The 16910-nt window shown below is 47.8% G+C and overlaps 1 protein-coding gene and 1 long non-coding RNA gene across 6 annotated transcripts in view; both read left to right on the plus strand.

Annotated features, from left to right (window-relative positions):
* fars2 (phenylalanyl-tRNA synthetase 2, mitochondrial) overlaps positions 1-16910 on the plus strand; it is a 129372-nt gene that overhangs the window by 46769 nt on the left and 65693 nt on the right. The gene's annotated exons all lie outside the window — the stretch shown is intronic.
* On the plus strand, positions 848-16251 carry LOC120738317. Its single transcript, XR_005696939.1, has 2 exons — positions 848-10820; positions 11020-16251. It is a non-coding gene; the product is annotated as an uncharacterized LOC120738317 (long non-coding RNA).

A 16910-nucleotide genomic window follows, 5' to 3' on the forward strand; every position in this document is an offset into this window, starting at 1 on the left:
CTAACGTGGAGCCTGCTGGCGGCAAATTAACCACGAGATCCCTAAAAATAGTGCGACGGTGGTCGGTCCCCTCGTCTGTTTGTCTGAGCCACAGACAGGAGCCAAACAGTTTGTCTTTTTTCTGAGGCCAAAATATATTTTTGGTGCAGAAATTTAAATTTTGTTTTGTTTTTCTGAAAGAAACAAATCCAGGATCAGAAATCTGACCAAGAGCTTTAGGTATGCAGCAAGCTTTGGATCACAGCAGGATCGCTGTCAGTTGTTCCGGCTTTTTTTTATCCATTCTGAAAATCATCATAATCCGGTTTTTAAGTCTGATGTCAGCAGCTGTTTCCAGGTCCAAACTCTGCTGCAGGTCCCAAAGTCAGACGAACACTGCGGCATCACTGAGAGTTAAAAACGGTCTAAATTCATCTTTAATAAAATCATCAGTGTTGCTGCTTTACCAGGTGTAACAATGAAGTTTAACATCCAGGCATCCATGAAAACAGAATTTATTACATTTAACGGAGTTAGAAGTTAGCAGGAAGTTAGCAAGAAGTTAGCTCGCTAGTTTCCACCTAAACATGATATAACATGTTCTGACTGAGAGATTTCTGAAAAAATTCAAATTCACAGCTCTGCTGTCACTTCCAAACTAAATGAAGACAGAAAACTAAACAGCAGTGACGTTTGCAGGGATACAGAAGTTGGGCTAGCTGGTATATAATGATGTGCTACGTGGTGGCTAGCGGCACAGCTGTGTTAGCATAACATAAACACAGTGAAGCTGGAGGATGAACACTAACTTTTTTAAGTTAACGTGAGGGTTCCCGATGGTTAGAGACAAATGCAATCGCATGGCAGGATGCTGTAAACGGACCAAACTTCAGCCAGGAGAACAACTGAGATAATCCATCCACAATACGAGGTTAGTCATTCATATACTGCTGCATGGGCTGGAGCTACATCATAAGGGTTTAAAAACGGAGCTTTAAAATGAACTCAGAGTAGTTTGGACCCAGAAGCAGGATTCATACCTCATCACTTAAAGACCGGATAATGTTGGTCCAGGATCAGCTGACCAATCACGTTGTCTGAACATACAGTTAGCTAAGTTTTTGGCTAATGCTAATGCTTTTAAAAACCATCACTAGCAAACATGAGTAAGCTAAGTTTGGTTAACAGGAACTCAATTCATAATATTAATTATATTGTATAAATTAACAGTGAAGTTATGACTTCACCACAGCGTGATTGGTCAGTGGATCCTGGTCAAACATGATTATAATGTTGGAGCAGCACTGTTAGCGTCACTAAAGGTGAAACAGACAGGAGGATTTACAACCCAGTGTCAGCAAATGACAGTAAAAGAAAAACGTTTACAAATTTAAAGAAGACAACTTCCCAGGGCAGGTTTAAACTATCAAATATTATTTAAAGAAACCCTTTCTTTGGGTGAAGTGTTGTCAAAGTGTGACCGTAGACTTTCCAGCTTCTTCTTTTGCCTTTCTGTTGTTTTTTCCTCATACAGGTGGCGTTTAGTGGAGTTTCTTTCTACTTTTAAATTTGCGATTTTAAACTTTGCAGTTCCTCTGACACTTTTGTTTCCTCAAAAATTCCTCATAAATCTAATCTTGCCGTTTGTTCTCGTTTATTCCTCCCCGTCCTCCTGTCCAAGCCTTTGATTTCCTGTGTCTTGACTTGTCCCTAATCCTGACTTATTTCACTGTGCTGCAGTCTATGAGCAGCCTTCACACGTGTGTAAAACTTTAGAGCTGCACGCTGAGAGGACGCCGTCCCGCTAACTCGTACAGATGTGCGAGCGTAACACGACTGAAGCCGACGCTGCAGCTGTCGGATAAATGTGGGATTCCCTCTAACGGCAGTGCAGGAAAAGTGTAAAATGTGCTGTAATAACAGGATGAAGTGCGCTGGCGTAATCTCTCCACCTGCCAAAGCAGCATTATAAATGTAATAAAAAGTGACGCCTTCTTTATTAAAACAAATCACTGAAGTCAAACAAAGCCTTTTGCTCTGATGTGTGTCGGAGATCTCGGGCGCTGACGCTGAGTCGGGTTTTATTGCTTTCACGGAGCCGACTGAGCTCCCGCAGAGCCGACCTTCATCCTGCAGCTCCTTCGCTCAAAGCCGGCAGATGCGTGTCAGATCCTCCTGTGACATCATCACCACGGGACAAATCCCCGACGCTGCCGTGCAGAGACTCTGCAGACTCCCTGGATGTTTGTCGGAGCTTTAGTGTCCTCACCGCCGTCTGTGAGGCTTGTCCTGGGAAGCCTCTGCTGCTTTCCGGCACGCTCGCTTGTGTTTGCAGGTCTGCAGAACATCTCTGCTGTCAACCTGCTCCTCCAGTCACAGGGCTCTGAGTTATTACATGCAGGCGTGAGGGACGAGTGGAGACAGGCTAACAGAGTCGATAAGATGGTGTCTGAGGCCTGAGAGGGCAGAGATTATAGCACACTAACATGGTGAGAACTGACGGAGGAGCTTTGGTACTCCACCACCTGTGAGGGCAGCAGCTTCAACTTTGTCAAGTTAAAAACACAAACCAGTCGTTGCCTGTAAAACCGGCTCACATGGACCCGACCCCTGTGCCCAACTCCACGGACAGTGACCCCACAGGGCAGCAGACCCACTCAGGGAGTGCCGGCGAGCCCCGTGGCTCCAGGCCCGGGACCACACACTTCCCTTCCAGGTCCTGTTTTCCAGCTTTGAGCAGGTGAGGAACGTCATCTCCCTCTAGCTGATCTGAATCTTCTCCTTCTGTCTCGTGTCAGAGATGATTTATGTGTCTGATCAGGTTTTTCATTGATGGCCAACTTCCAGCAGAGCCCGGGATGGACTCGGAGCTCACTGAGGAGATTATACGTCTCACCTGTCCTCGGAGTGCCGTGGGATCTCTGGGGAACGTGGGGAAAGGTGGTCTGATGCCACCAGGCTGATTTAGACATGTGAAGAAGATGGAAAAACCACCTCCATCCATCCATGATGGAGAACTTCTTTATTGACTCACCTGTTTAAATCATATTAAGGCTTAAAGTTTGCATTGTTAGAGGCGTGGCCTCTGTGACTGACAGGTGGTTGTAGCTGCTAGCTGTCTGCTAGCTTCACCTGAACTGGACCTCTGCACCGTGTTTGTGCTGTTGGAGCCTTTTGGACCAATAATAAGGCTGCTGTGTGGTTACTGTAGCAACAGAGCATCCACAAAGGCGAAGCTCCAGCTCTGGATTTTACTTAGTCGCAGGTATCTGTCTGTGATGCTACCTGATGGCTCCACCCTCTCACCTGTATAAGTGGTAACTGTCAGTGCAACCATAAACATGACTGCATCTCACAGCGCCACCTACTGGCAATAATCATTTCATGAACTGACATCATCATCCACCACTGCAGCAGGAAATATCTGATAGGAAGTGAGGAAGAGCCGAGCAGGTGTGCAACCTGCGCACAGGAAGCCGCGGTGGCGAAGACTCGTGCATGTGTTTTGTTGCTAGCAGAGACGTAGGAGTGTGATTTTCTCCTGAAATAACAACACGAGTAACAAAGTCTTTGCTTCGGTCTGTCCGGCGTGACACATCACACGCGTCCATTTTTATCTGGTGACTCGCCGTTTGGCAGCTAACCCACGATGATCCAACGGACGCACACTCAGCTCCGTCAGCTTGTGTGTAGGCCGCTCCGTCCGCCGGTCATTATTCAGTGCAGAGCAGTTGGGATGAATGAATCTCGCCGCATCTGCTGTTCTGTCCTCTCCGACTGCTCGTCTTCATCATCATGACCGTTCTCCATCATCATCCTCATCACCAGCTCCAGGCTGCGCCGCCATTATCCCCATTTTTAGCATCATCGCCACCACACCTTGCATCACCTCATCATCGTCTTTCTTTAGCCCTACACCTTCATCATCACACATGACACACTGATGGATGGCACATGTGAAGTCGCGTCTATGTTTGCCTGTTGCCATGGTTAGAGTGTGTGTGTGTGTGTGGGGGGGGCACCATCTGTGCACTTCACCACACTTCCTTCATCAGACTTTGTACCACCTGACTCAGCAGTGTGTGTGTGTGTGTGTGTGTGTGTGTGTGTGTGTGTGTGTGTTAGCATTCATATCGGTGTGGGGACCAAATATGAAACTTTACTATATTTGTAGGGACCGACAGCCTTATGGGGACAAAATCCCATCCCCACAAGTATGAAGGTATTTTTGAGACTCAAAATGTGGTTTTAGTGTCAGGGTTACTGTCAGGTTAGGATTAGGGTAAGGAGCTGGGAAAGAATTATGTCAGTTAGATGTCCCCATAAGACATGAATACCCAACGTGTGTGTGTGTGTGTGTGTGTTGCAGGGTAAAGGATGCACAGCTGGTGTCAGCCCAGCTATCGCCAGAACAGGCTGTCCGTCATGTGACAGATCTCACACACACACACACACACACACACACACACACACACACACACGTTTCAGGTTACGTGTGTGTGTGTGGACTCTAACATCTGTCCTCGCAGCCTCCTGCTCTGGATTCATTTTCTTCTTGAAACTTCTTGTACATTTTTCCATCGTCACACTTTCCACATTAACGGCAGACACACAAAGAGCTCGTGAACACACACCTGTGTTTATGTGAACACAGGTACACTACCTGTGTGAGGACATACTGAGGTTTGCTGATCATACGTTGCACATTAAAACTGGACACAGCTGCTTCTTTCTAATGGCCAGCAGGACGTCTGTTAGAAAACAAGCCTGCTGCTGATCTGTGAGCTCAGTGAGCACTTTATGGGCTCGCTGGCTCGATTCAGGTCTTATTTACTTTGTAAATGATTCCCCTGATAGAGTCAGAAAGGCCGTGGGCAGGTCTGCCTTCATTATCCTCTCCAGTCCAGTGTTCAAACACCAGGATGTGACTGTGATCGTGCACAGCGTGGAGCTTTACATCGAGCTAACTGAAGGGGGCGGCGCTGCTGCTCTGGTCATGTTTTAAGTAATGTTTGAGATGATAGCAGCAGAAACAATCACTTCCTCTCTGCGTGGCATCTGAACAGCATGTGTGAGCCTTCACCTGTAAATACAGGTGTTCTGTAGAGTGGTGGCCTGTCTCACCACGCAGTGAGGCACCGGGGAACGATTTAGAAACCAGAGAGTTCACGGTCGGCTTGGACACCGTGAGACTGCAGGAAGAAGGAAGAGAGATCCTCTGAGTGTTTGTTAAACGACATCGTTGTATTGAAGCAGTCAGGAAAGGTGACTCCGCCTACGTCAGCACTGATGGGCACAGATGTGGTTAGACTCAAAGCTCTGCTGGGGAATGTGCGATATGTGTCGTAATAACTCTTATTCAGTGCATCCAGCTGTTTGCATCTGTCCTTTAGATTACTGCCACCTTGTGGCCACGGTTGGGTCTCACGTCTGTGTGCTAGCTTGTGTTGGATCCATAGTTTCTGTCGTTTTTGTGTCCCGTTAACAAAATCTGAGACGCGAGCGACGAGTCTGCTTCTTCACTGCTTTGGATACTGAATGTGTTAAATGTTTAGACAGTCGTCTGGCAGCAGAAACACACACACACACACACACGTTGGGTATTCATGTCTTGTGGGGACATCTATTTAACACAATGCCCCTTACCCTGACCATAACCCAACTGTACTATGACACTGAAACCACACTTTGAGTCTCAAAAATGTCTTCAAACTCGTGAGGACGGGCTGTTGGTCCCCACAGGTACAGTAAACTTCCAAATTTGGTTCCCACAACGATATGAAGACATGCACACACACACACACACACACACACACACACACACACACACATACACATACACACACACAGAGTTGTTTCTGTCACTTCAGAGGATGTTACAAGATAGCTTGCTTTGTTTTGGTCCCCATAAGAGAGGCAGGTCCCCACAATGTGAGATTCATGTTTTGTTACACACACACACACACACACACACACACACACACACACACACACACGTTTGTTTAATGAGCCGTGTGTTGCAGAGTGTTTGTGGTTTCTCAGGTTGGCGTCTCTAATGGAGGGGTCTTCTTCAGCTGCGTTTGATGTCGGCTCTGGTATGTGGTGGGCGGCAGGAGAGAGATGTAATGAAAATAATGAGATGAGAAAAAAGGCCTGTGTGTGTGTGTGTGTGTGTGTGTGTGTGTGTGTGTGTGTGACTCAGACAGGGTTTATACAGGCTAATACTACATCTCCTACAGTACTGTGTGTAATACATGTGTAAGGAAAAGTTTGTGAATTGGACTTGGCTTCATTCATAGCGTGCAGCCGGGCCTTTCATCACATTTACAGGCACTGACATCGACAAACAGGTGTAGTCTTCGCTGAGCATGCTCAGTGAGCATGCTCACCACGTGTTGAATAAAGATGGAGCTGTGGATCATTTGAAGGTGAACACAGAACCCGTGACGAGCTCAGACTCTCACAGGTGGACGGACGCTGCTTCCTCCGTGCTTCCCGGCATCCAGCTCGGCTGCAGGTGACGAGCTGTTTCCCATCAGGTCGCAGCCTGGAGACGTCTGTAGGAACATCCAGGTGATCTGTAGCTAACCTCCGTGGTGTAAATGTGAACACCTGAATAAAGACCTCATCAGGTGGTTTCTGCATGCACGGCTCGTGTTACCGTGGACGAGGCCTCCTGCTGCTGCGTCTCTGTCAGTGACCACACTTTGTAACCCTGGAAACCACCTCACACAGCGTAAACACCTGAAACAAAAAGAACAACTGGAAGCTAGGCGCTAACACTCCTGTGAGTCTGTTTGCTGTAACGTTCGGGGTAACAGAGACACAGGTTGTGTCTGTGGAGGAGCTCAGAGTCTCTCAGTAAAGGTGAAAAAGCATAACTGAAGAGGACGTCGTTTGCATTTATGAGGGGATCTGATATGCAGCCCTGTGAGCGATGGCGCCGTGAGTAACGTGCAGCGTGTGTCCGGCTGTAGTTGTGACTGTGATGAAGCTCAGGCCACGTTTGAGGATCGATGCAGAGATCAGTTACCTCCAAACTTTTCTCGCAGCGCCGCCCGGCGAGCAGACTGCGCTTGTTTGTCTGAACCTGCCGTCTCTCTGTGTTTGGCTCGGTAAGCGCCATCCTGTCGTATTGGACGCGGATCATGCTGATGCCATAGAAACGCTGCTAGAACAACACGACGTGACATGCTGGAGCGCCGCGGGACAAATCCACCTTAAAACACTGCAAACACGGCCGTGAGTCACGTCTGAGCGGCGTTCTGCTTCCAGCTGCACGAGTCTCTGCTCTGCAGTTCATCAGCTTCAGATAGACGGCCATGCTTTCTGCGGCTCGTTGACCTCTGACCTCTGATTCAGCTGTGGTCTGAGACATGCAGCAGCTGATCTGGGCTTTATTCATCCTTCAAACTTAACGGAGGTTAAACTTTCCACCGTCTTTCTCTCTGAGCTGCTGCAGTTTCCAACACGTCTCTTTCTGTGATGCAGATGTGAAACATCATCCGGATGTTTCACATCGTTTGAGCGTCCCGTGTCATTTTCAGTAAAGCTGTGGCCTGCGGGCCAAACGAGGCCGTCCCCATAAACCTTTTGGTCTCCTTTGTTTCTGTTTCCTGTCAAAACTTCTGCAGACGTCCTGATAAACTCGTCCCCGCGGCGACAGATGGAAATGTTTAGTGTCTCAAACACAAAGACATCGCCGCCGCGTTTCCTGTCACATCAGTGAAATCATGTGTTTTATCACATGTCCCTCGATTGACTCTGGACCTCTCGTCCTCGCCGTGGCTGCCGGAGCCGCCGCTGTAACGTCTGAGGTCGACGACTCCCCCAGCTTCACACAGCGTTCACGCGTGCCGCCGTCACCCACGTTTCGCCGCTGCAGGTTAATTTGAAGTCTAAGCGTCTTTGTTTAGACGGAGAGGAGCTGCCATGTTTTCTCTTTGAGTCTCCACGGTGACGGCAGATACACTCGTGTCAGAGAGCGAGAGTAACGAGACATACCAGACCCATGGATACCGTAAAGTACAATTACTGTACGCATCCATGTGTGAGAATCAGAGAGGCTGCTGGGAAAAATCAGCTGGAGGTCGAACTCCTGGTCCTGTGAGAAAACACCTGAAACACACCTCGCACACACGTGCTCGTACGTGATTTATTTATCAACCCTGCGGCTTTAAACGAGACGGTTTAAACCTCAGTGATCGTGAGCGCGTTCCCTCTGCTGTAGTCTGCTGATGAGGAAGCATAACGTGGGAACGCCGGCTGATTGGTCCAGAGAATATACGGTTAGTGTAACCGAAACTCAGAGCAGGCTGAGGCGGAGCATCCTTTCAGGAACAAGTCTGTACTTCAGTATGTGGTGCTGCAATCTGAAGCTTGCACAGGTTTACTGTTGAATATCTTTCAAATTCAGTTAAATTCAGAGTCATTTATGGACATAGATCAAACAGCAGTCACTTTATATTAAAGACTCTATGTTAATACAGAGAAAACCACCAATCAGGCGAGTGCTCGGCGACTGTGGGAAGGAAAAACTCCCTTTTAGCAGGAAGAAACCTTCAGCAGAACCAGCTCTGGGACGAGGGTGAGGTTAATGGTAACGCATAAAAGAGATGAAGGCATGTTTGTAAAGTTTTAACATGGGAGTCTATGGGGACTGACTCACCGCTGCCTCTGCTGGACGTCAGAGGAACTGCAGGTGCTCCAGCATTAGCTTCGTTAGCTTTGTTAGCTTCGTTAGCTTCGTTAGCTTCGTGCTCTGAAGCTCATCCTCAGCCTAAGCTCTTCGCTTGGTGCCTTTTAAGTAGTTACTCTCTTTATGATATCAGGTTTCTCAGACATGTCAGAGTCCACAGACTCGTGACCTCGTGACCTCACAGATCAGGTCCTGCAGTGTGGGGGCTGAAGCCGTCCTCGGTTTCCTCCCTCCTCGCTGCTCGTCTCCTCGTCTCTCCGTCCTGAGGGCTTCGGTTTGAGTGAAGGTCGCTGACGTTAAAGTATTCACACCTTGGCTGTTGCAGCTTGTAATGAGCCCATTAACTGCGCTGCCTGTTTGCCTCTGGCCGTTTACCTTGCTGTAAGGACGGCTGTGAAAGCCCGCCGCACCAGTAAAACCATTAAGCACCCAGATGGAGACATTTCACATCAGCCTGAATGTCTTTTTATACAAACTTCCTCTTTTTATGAGATAAAACATAACGAGGCAGACGGGGAGAGCGGCACGATTCGCTCAGCTCTCGTGGACGTCTTCACGCCGGCTTTACTCCCGGTGTGGGCGCCACTCCGGACGTCTCTGACGTGTCGAGTCATTTGTTGATTTTGTAATGTGGGTGCGTGTGGCGGGATCGAATCATCGGGAGTCTGGGAGCCGGACGCTTCCTCAGCAGCAGCAGGTGGATGAACAGGAACAGTAAATCCCGCTCGGGTGAATCGCTGTTTCACCTTTTCGGCTCATTTCTGTTTGGCACGTCCGCCTGCAGCGGTCAGGCCTGGGAGGAGGAACATGTTCACTGTCAGGTTCAGAGGAAGAGGAAGGTCACGGATGTAGCTTCTCCTCCGTGTGACAGGAGAAAGAGCTCGGATGAAGCCGAGAGGAGCTTAATGATGTGTCCGCTCGCGCTGTTTGACTTCATGTTTCCACCTTAACACACCTGTGAGGCTCAGGACGTCTTCATCTTCGTCCAGAGAGCTCCGACACACGGAAAAGCCTCGCGAGCTCGATTTAATCACACCTGCGTTTAAATTAGGAATACGTAACGCGGCTTTAATATTTACAAACCAGGAAGAAAACCTTCAACGGCTCCATGATCCTGTCACGCAGCGACGCTCTTCATCGCCTCACAGACATTAGACCACAGGTCACATGACCACGTCATCCTGTCAGCCACGACCTTCACGTCTCTGTCAGCTGATGACGAGCTTCAAAGAAAACACGCAAACAAACAACAACAACCACAAACAAACAACCTAATAAACCAACAACAGAAACCACGAATAAACGACGACCATAAAGGCACAAAAATAATATATTTAAATATTCCAGTAAACAAACAAACAAAACCGTCCAACCAGAACAAAGTAAACAAGGAATGTGAAATAAAAACATTGCGACTTGTTTCTGTGGGTCTGGGATGTTTTCAGGGCTGAAGCTTCGGAACGATCAGCAAACAAATTAGTAAAAACACACAACGAGCTCAAAGAACGCAAACAAAGACTGGAGAGCAGAACAAACAGGAAGTGCAGGCGATTAGAAAGAGGAGAGATTCAGAACAAATACACGAGCGGTACCTGCACAGGTGAGCGCGTCAGCAGCAGCTCTGAGGGCTCAGCTCAGACACCTGGGCGCTCCTTCACCTGCAGACTCTGACCAGCCGCAGCGAGGAGCTCTTCCTGGTCGTTTCTCAGCAGGCGTGATGAGGTAATAGCGCTCAGGAGCAAATGAATAAACGATGCGTGGAGAGGATTTATTTTTCCACACGCCGCCTTTTTTTGTTTGGGCTTAATTAATGCGTGTTAACAAGCTCAATAACAAGCTTAAAGTAATTAGAGTTAGTTAATTGCTGGGCCGGCCTCTGAAGGGGTGCAGGGCTGAAATGAAGAGGGAGGCATGAAGTGAGCGAGCTGGGAGGAAGAGGAGGAGGAAGGGAAGCAGGTGATCGATACCTGGAATCAGGATATGAGCGGCTACAGGCCTTAGACTCAAACTCTCTGCCGTGATCAACTCACGGCTGCAGCAGCTGCTCAGCAGCAGACGAATATCCTCCGACTCCACGTTCAGACGCCCCCTCGAAGCTCACCGTGGAGGCTCCACTCAGTCTGCATCCACACCCACTCTGATGGTGGAGCTCGAGGATGTGAAGCAGTTTCTGATGATACTAACAAACCTGCTCTCTGACCAATAACATGGCCGCTGTGAGGTTACTGTAGTAACGGAGCGAGAGTCGTGGTCCACAGTGAAACTGTAGGATTACTGAGCTCTGATCAGCAGGTGTGTCTGTGGTTTTTACCTTCACGCTCTGTAGATGCTTTCAAAACAAGCTAACGAGGCGTCGTTAGCTTTCTTTAGCTTCCTCCGCTTTCTCCAAATATGGTCACGTCAGAAACAACCCAGTGGTCCCAACACTGAGGCTTCAAAATGCCGAAACCAGTGACCCTGTTCAGAGTCGTCTGGTTCTAGAGAGAGCGTCTGTGATCGGTGGTGCTGTTTGTTGGATCGGACTGAATGCTCGCCGAACATCGACAGAAATGCTTCAGTGTTTCAGTCAGTTTGGACTCGCTGCCCTCTCATTGGCTGGATTTGGTCACCCAGTAAAAAAATGTCATTTTTCTGGCGACTTGTTGAGCTGAAAGATCCAACGGTGTTAAATTCAAAGTTGTGACCTCGCTCGTTTGGATGAACCATGTGACCAGCAAGAGGACGGACCCGGTTTTTGTTGTTTGAGGTTTTCTCTGTGAAAACAAATCCAGCTCCACCTTCAGATTAAATCATGCAGATAAGCTGTATATTTAAAGACATCAGCTTCGAGTAATTGCAGTGCGTGTTTGCAGTGATCAAACTAACTGAGTCACATGTTTGAAAACGACGTAATGATCAGTCAGTAATGAATCGTTGATCTTTGTAAGAGACGGTCTGACTGATGCTGCGGATCCTCGTCTGCAGAGGTGATGTCTGCTGCGTAACGAAGCATCATTGATCCTGCTGCTTAACTACCCTGAAGACTTCATTAACTGCTTTCTAATAACGACCTCCTGAAAGTCTTAATATCCCATCACGACTCGCTGTAACTGTCAGAGTTTATTCCCAGGTTGGCGTCTGTAGCTGCGGTCCGGTCACTTCCTGCTTTTCCTGCTCACCTGAAACAAAGCATGGAAGACGCAGCAGCTTCGGACTGTGACAGGCTGAAGGTGCGTACGAGTGTTGACCCCAAAACAACAGGAGCACTTTATTAGAGGCTGTGCTGCAGAGCAAAGAGGCGTTCAGGGAGGCAGAGTTATTCCATGCTGACGATAAAACGCGTCCCGCTGTGCAGCGCGGGGGGTCAGAACAACACCCACTACACTGTGGAAAGACTGAGAAACAATGAAGCTGTTCACAGGAAGCTCAGACCAGGTGATGAAGCTAAGAGCAGCAGGTGTGAGCGCTCCGACCCTTCAGCAGAGGTGCTTCGGCTCACGCTGAGTCTAAAGACCCCAACAGACGAGCTCCCCTCAGGACGGTTTCATACTCGTTTGTATCGTAATTACCGCCTCGCACACCCTGAGTTTAATCCCTGCGTCTATTTTTCATTAACTCCTAAAGGTTCCTCCTGCATATCTGTGCTCGTTTCATCCGATTGTTGTGAAATATTTAACATCGTGGTGCTCCTGATGGGTCACTAAGAGAAGGCTGAGGCTTAAACAGTCAGTTTCACCTCGGCAGGACGAGGGAATCCTCCAGCCATCGATCCAGGATGCAGGGAATATTTCTTCCTGGCTCTGGATCCAGTGTGGTGATTAACACATCCACCCAACACACAAGATCCTGAGTCTGAGACCGGAGGAGACGGAAATCCCTGAGAGGGTCGTATCTGCCAAATCACATACGAAGCTTTTATTATGTAAGAAAGACTCGGCTGGAACGGTTCCTCAAGTTGTTGTTTTTTATTTAGACTACAGGCGATAAAACACGAGGCTCCAGGGCAGGCTGATTCACCTGGTAGTAAAAACATGAGAGGGTTACCTAGCAACCGGACCAAGCAACAAGTCGTCAAGGTGACGTGTGAAGATCAGGTTAGACTGGTAGTGACCCAGTAAGTAGTAACAGATCTGTGAAAACTTCCAGTAAAGTGTCAGCACAGGCTGGTGAACAGTGTTGGTCAAGTTACTACAAAAAAGTAATTAGTTACTTTAATACTTAGTTACTTTCTTTTTAAATACATGACACACAACCTGAATACGTAATAAAGCCACAGACCTTTCAGCCCAGTTCTGTTTTTCTGCATCATATGAATTAGATAAAAAGTCTGTTTTAAAAAAGAGTTTTAGTAGTTTTGCACATTGCATCAAAAGTGAAATTATCTTTGACTTGAAGAAATTGTTTAACATTTAAACCCATTTTCTGCAGATTCCAGCAGATCAAACAAAATCATGTTTTGTGTTTTGACGCTGTCAAATCGATGCCAGTAAAACTCAAAGACTCAGCAGCAGCAGTGGGGCGGGTGGAGGTTTGCCCACAGCGGTCATGTCAGTGGGGGGATCCGGGGGTTTCCCGTGGCAGCGTGCTCGTTTTCTTCTCACGCAGAGTGAACAGCGGACACTAATGTTTTTGTCACTTTTTACAGAATCAAAGTAATGCGAGTACTTCCACGCTTTAAACGCTGCATGGTCACACTCTCTCCATCGCTGCAAACGTCTGTTACCGCGGACATCGCACGCTTATGTCACTCATGGGACACTCTCACAAAATCACGGTTTAGTAACGCAGCGTGTTTACGGGAAAATAACAGTAATCTAATTACTTTTTTGCAATAGTAATCCCTTACATTACTCATTACTTGAAAAACGTAATCAGATTACAGTAAAACATTACTGCCCATCTCTGCTGGTGAAGCATGGAGTGATGGTAGGACAGAGTCGTCACACTGTAACCCTCTACAGCTAAACAGCCACAGTATGAAAGTAGAACGACAGCAGTCAGTAACCTCTGACCTCTCCACGTTCCAGTTCCCTCAGGTAACTGGGAAGTGATGTCACTCATTACAGGAAGTCGAAAAAAACATGAAAAACAGAAAGTTTTTTACTTCCTCGCCATCCATGTGTAACTAACAATACAGCTGAATACGTGATGTTTGCGCCGCTGACCCCGGGGTCGAATGGCTGCTCAGACTCTCTGGTTCCACATAGCACCGCCCACCTGCCAACCAGCGTGGATGTTGTTTGCAGGAAGTTGAACACGTGGAGATGTTTCGCTGTCAGTGGTTTTCAGTCAGTGAGTTTTAGGTTGTCACGTAATCGTTCCATGTCCTTCCAGTTCTCCCAGAAGCTGCTGGGTTCTGGTCTGAGTTGAAGGTCGGGGGAACAAAAGTGTTTTTTCTGCTTGTGGATTTTGACGTGTTGGTCCAGGAAAGAGTCTCATCATTAAAGATTTACTTCACTGGCACTGTTCAACCCAGGAAAAACAGGAAGTAGACGAGGGCCCAGGTGTTTCGCACAGACAAACAACAGACCCGACTGGTTATTAATAATGTCCGCTGGAACACAGAAGCCGATTGGTTGGTCATTACAGCGAGGCAGACTGCAGAGATAAATCACCGTGAATAATCTGTGAATCAGACACTGATGATGCATTTAACGTGCTGATGGCCATAACGTTATATGGATGATGCTTTTAAGCAAATGTCACTAACAAGTAAAGTGCCACGAAACCATTAGAGCTCGTGAATCATAAATGAGTCACAGCTTTACATTAGGTCACGCTGGCTGTCAGCTGACCATCGTGCTTACAGATTCAGACCTCATCGGGACTTCCTCCCACAGAGACGCATTTGAAAAGCATCTTCCTCGTTTCAACGAATCCATTACTAGTTTCCTCTGACGTCATGAAGGTGTGTTTCACGTCTCTGTAAGTAACGTCTGCAGAGTGCACGTGTGATACAAACCTGCACTGACGTCATGAAAGTAATTTTTATCTGATCCCAGGAAGAAAAACCTCTTTCTCACCTCCTTCGTTGCGTCTCTGCTTCTCTTTGTCGATATTTATGCAGATTATTTGAGCGTTGTGTTTGTTGAGCGGTGACAGTTTTATCATTTGGCTGCAGCTCTCGGTGAGACGTGTGAATAAGCACACGCACTCCTGATTATCCCACACCACGGACAAACACTTCCACGCTTGGGTGGCAGACTCATCTGGAATACTTCTGGCACTTATTTCTCAATCAATGTGTTTCTTGATCAACATGAGACGTGGTCCACGTTATGTGTAGCCCAGATGCCACCAGCTGGCCTCTGGCCTGTGTATCTGTGGGTGAGGCAGACCAGATGTGGCTCAAAGAAAACTGCAGCTGCAGCTTTATTTGGACCAAACATTCAACATCAGGGTGAGGAGGGATCCCAAAAAGGAAAATGCTGAACAACCTTGGAAGCTCTCCTACTCCAGTTGTCTCTTAGTGTTGTCTTGTCAATAGCGGACCAATAAAAGTCCACATTTGATGGTGTCATCCGTCTCTTAGTCTGTTCATCCATCAGTTGCCTCTTATCCAGGTCGTGGGGGAAAGTCTAAGCAGGCCACGCCTTCCTCTTGACATCCACTTCCTCCCGTCCTTCCAGGGGGAACCGCTGACGTTCCCAAACAAGATGAGGGATATAATCTCTACAGCACGTCCTGTGGGGCCTCCACACCGTGGGACATGCCCGGGACACCTTACCCAGGAGGTGTCCTAGTTCGATCCCCCTGTTAGCCGTCTCTTGATGGCAGCAACTCCTCTTTTTGGAAGTTTATTAAATGTTCCTCTGACGTGACGATCCTCACGGACTCCTGAAGAACGCTGACTTAGACCTGATCAGAGATCAGATAACAGTGATACATGTTGACATTTCAACCAATCAGAGTGCTTGTAACACCTCAAAAATCCTAAATGGGAGCTGCTAACGCTGTCTGTCGATCCAGATCTTTAGGTCAAGAAGTTCAGCATGATTTGTGCTGAGCTCTCAGGCCGAGTATTCTCCATCTATTTCTTTCCAGTATTTGATGGTGAGAAAGTCTTTCTGAGAATGGGAAACACTTCGGGATTTGTCCTTTTGGAAAGTTTCCCTGAAATCCCATAAATCTAAAATGATTCAGCAGCTTTGAAGCCGTTTCCCTCATTGAAGTAGAGTCTGCGCTGTAGTGATACCTCGGTGTGAACGCGGCGTTTTTCACATCCAGACACTCATTTTCACTCCTACATGCAGCGATGAAATGCTGCAATGCAGAGCCAGCTGTCATTAACCAGAGCGCTGGAAACAGCAGCACGGCACAATCGACTTCTGCTGAGGAGAGATCGGCGTTTCGTTTAATGAAACTGGAGGGAAACCTGAGCTCTCCGAGTAGACTCCAGCATGGATGGGACGTTTGACATAAACCATCTCAGCGAATCCCCGGACGCCTGCTGCTGAACAGTCGCTCTGCAGGACGATGACATCACTGAGCACGCTCCTTACTGATCACTCTTTGGACAAACTTACGATCATTCATTCTGCTCTCCACCTGCATCCACGATCCATGTAGCTCTGCTGGACGGAGGTCAATATTTGGAATAAAGTAATAAAAGTCTTGTTGTTTGGTTTTCCCTCTGCCTTCATTCGCTGAAAGGAAAAAGAAAAACAGGCTGAGCATCGACGTCTGAATAAGACGGCGCTGCAGGTCCTCTAACGTCCAGCAGAGGCAGCAGTGAGGCAGTGCCCACAGACTCCCGTGTTAAAATAGACACGTTTACAGCCCCACACACAAACGGTTTCTCTGTGGGTGGAATCTTTTATAATTGTATTAGGGGCGTGGCCTCTTTGACTGACAGGTGGACGGTGACACAGGTGTGTGTTAGCTTAACCTCAGCTAACTCTGGTCCCTGAACTGGACCTCTGGACGTCTTTGTGCTGTTGGAGCCTTTTATTAACGACGTCATGTGACCAACAATATGGCTGCTGTGAGGTTATTGTTTTTCTCAGCACTGATTAACAGGTGTGTGCTTCAGTACAGCCATACACTCTGACCTCCCAGCATCCTCCTCTGTCCCACCAGCCCTCTGCATGTGCTCCTTCACCACCTCCATGAATCTTCTCTGAGCTTTAATCTAGTCTGCAGTGATGCACACCCAGCTGTGCCTCAGGTGTTCACTGTGATGCACCTGTGCAACTACATTAGGTGTGACGGAGTCTGAGGCGTGGTGTTTGTCCAGGACTTCCTGTCCCAATGA

The sequence above is a fragment of the Simochromis diagramma genome, unplaced genomic scaffold (genome assembly GCF_900408965.1).
Source record: "Simochromis diagramma unplaced genomic scaffold, fSimDia1.1 OVJJ01000567.1, whole genome shotgun sequence".
Lineage (NCBI taxonomy): Eukaryota > Metazoa > Chordata > Actinopteri > Cichliformes > Cichlidae > Simochromis > Simochromis diagramma.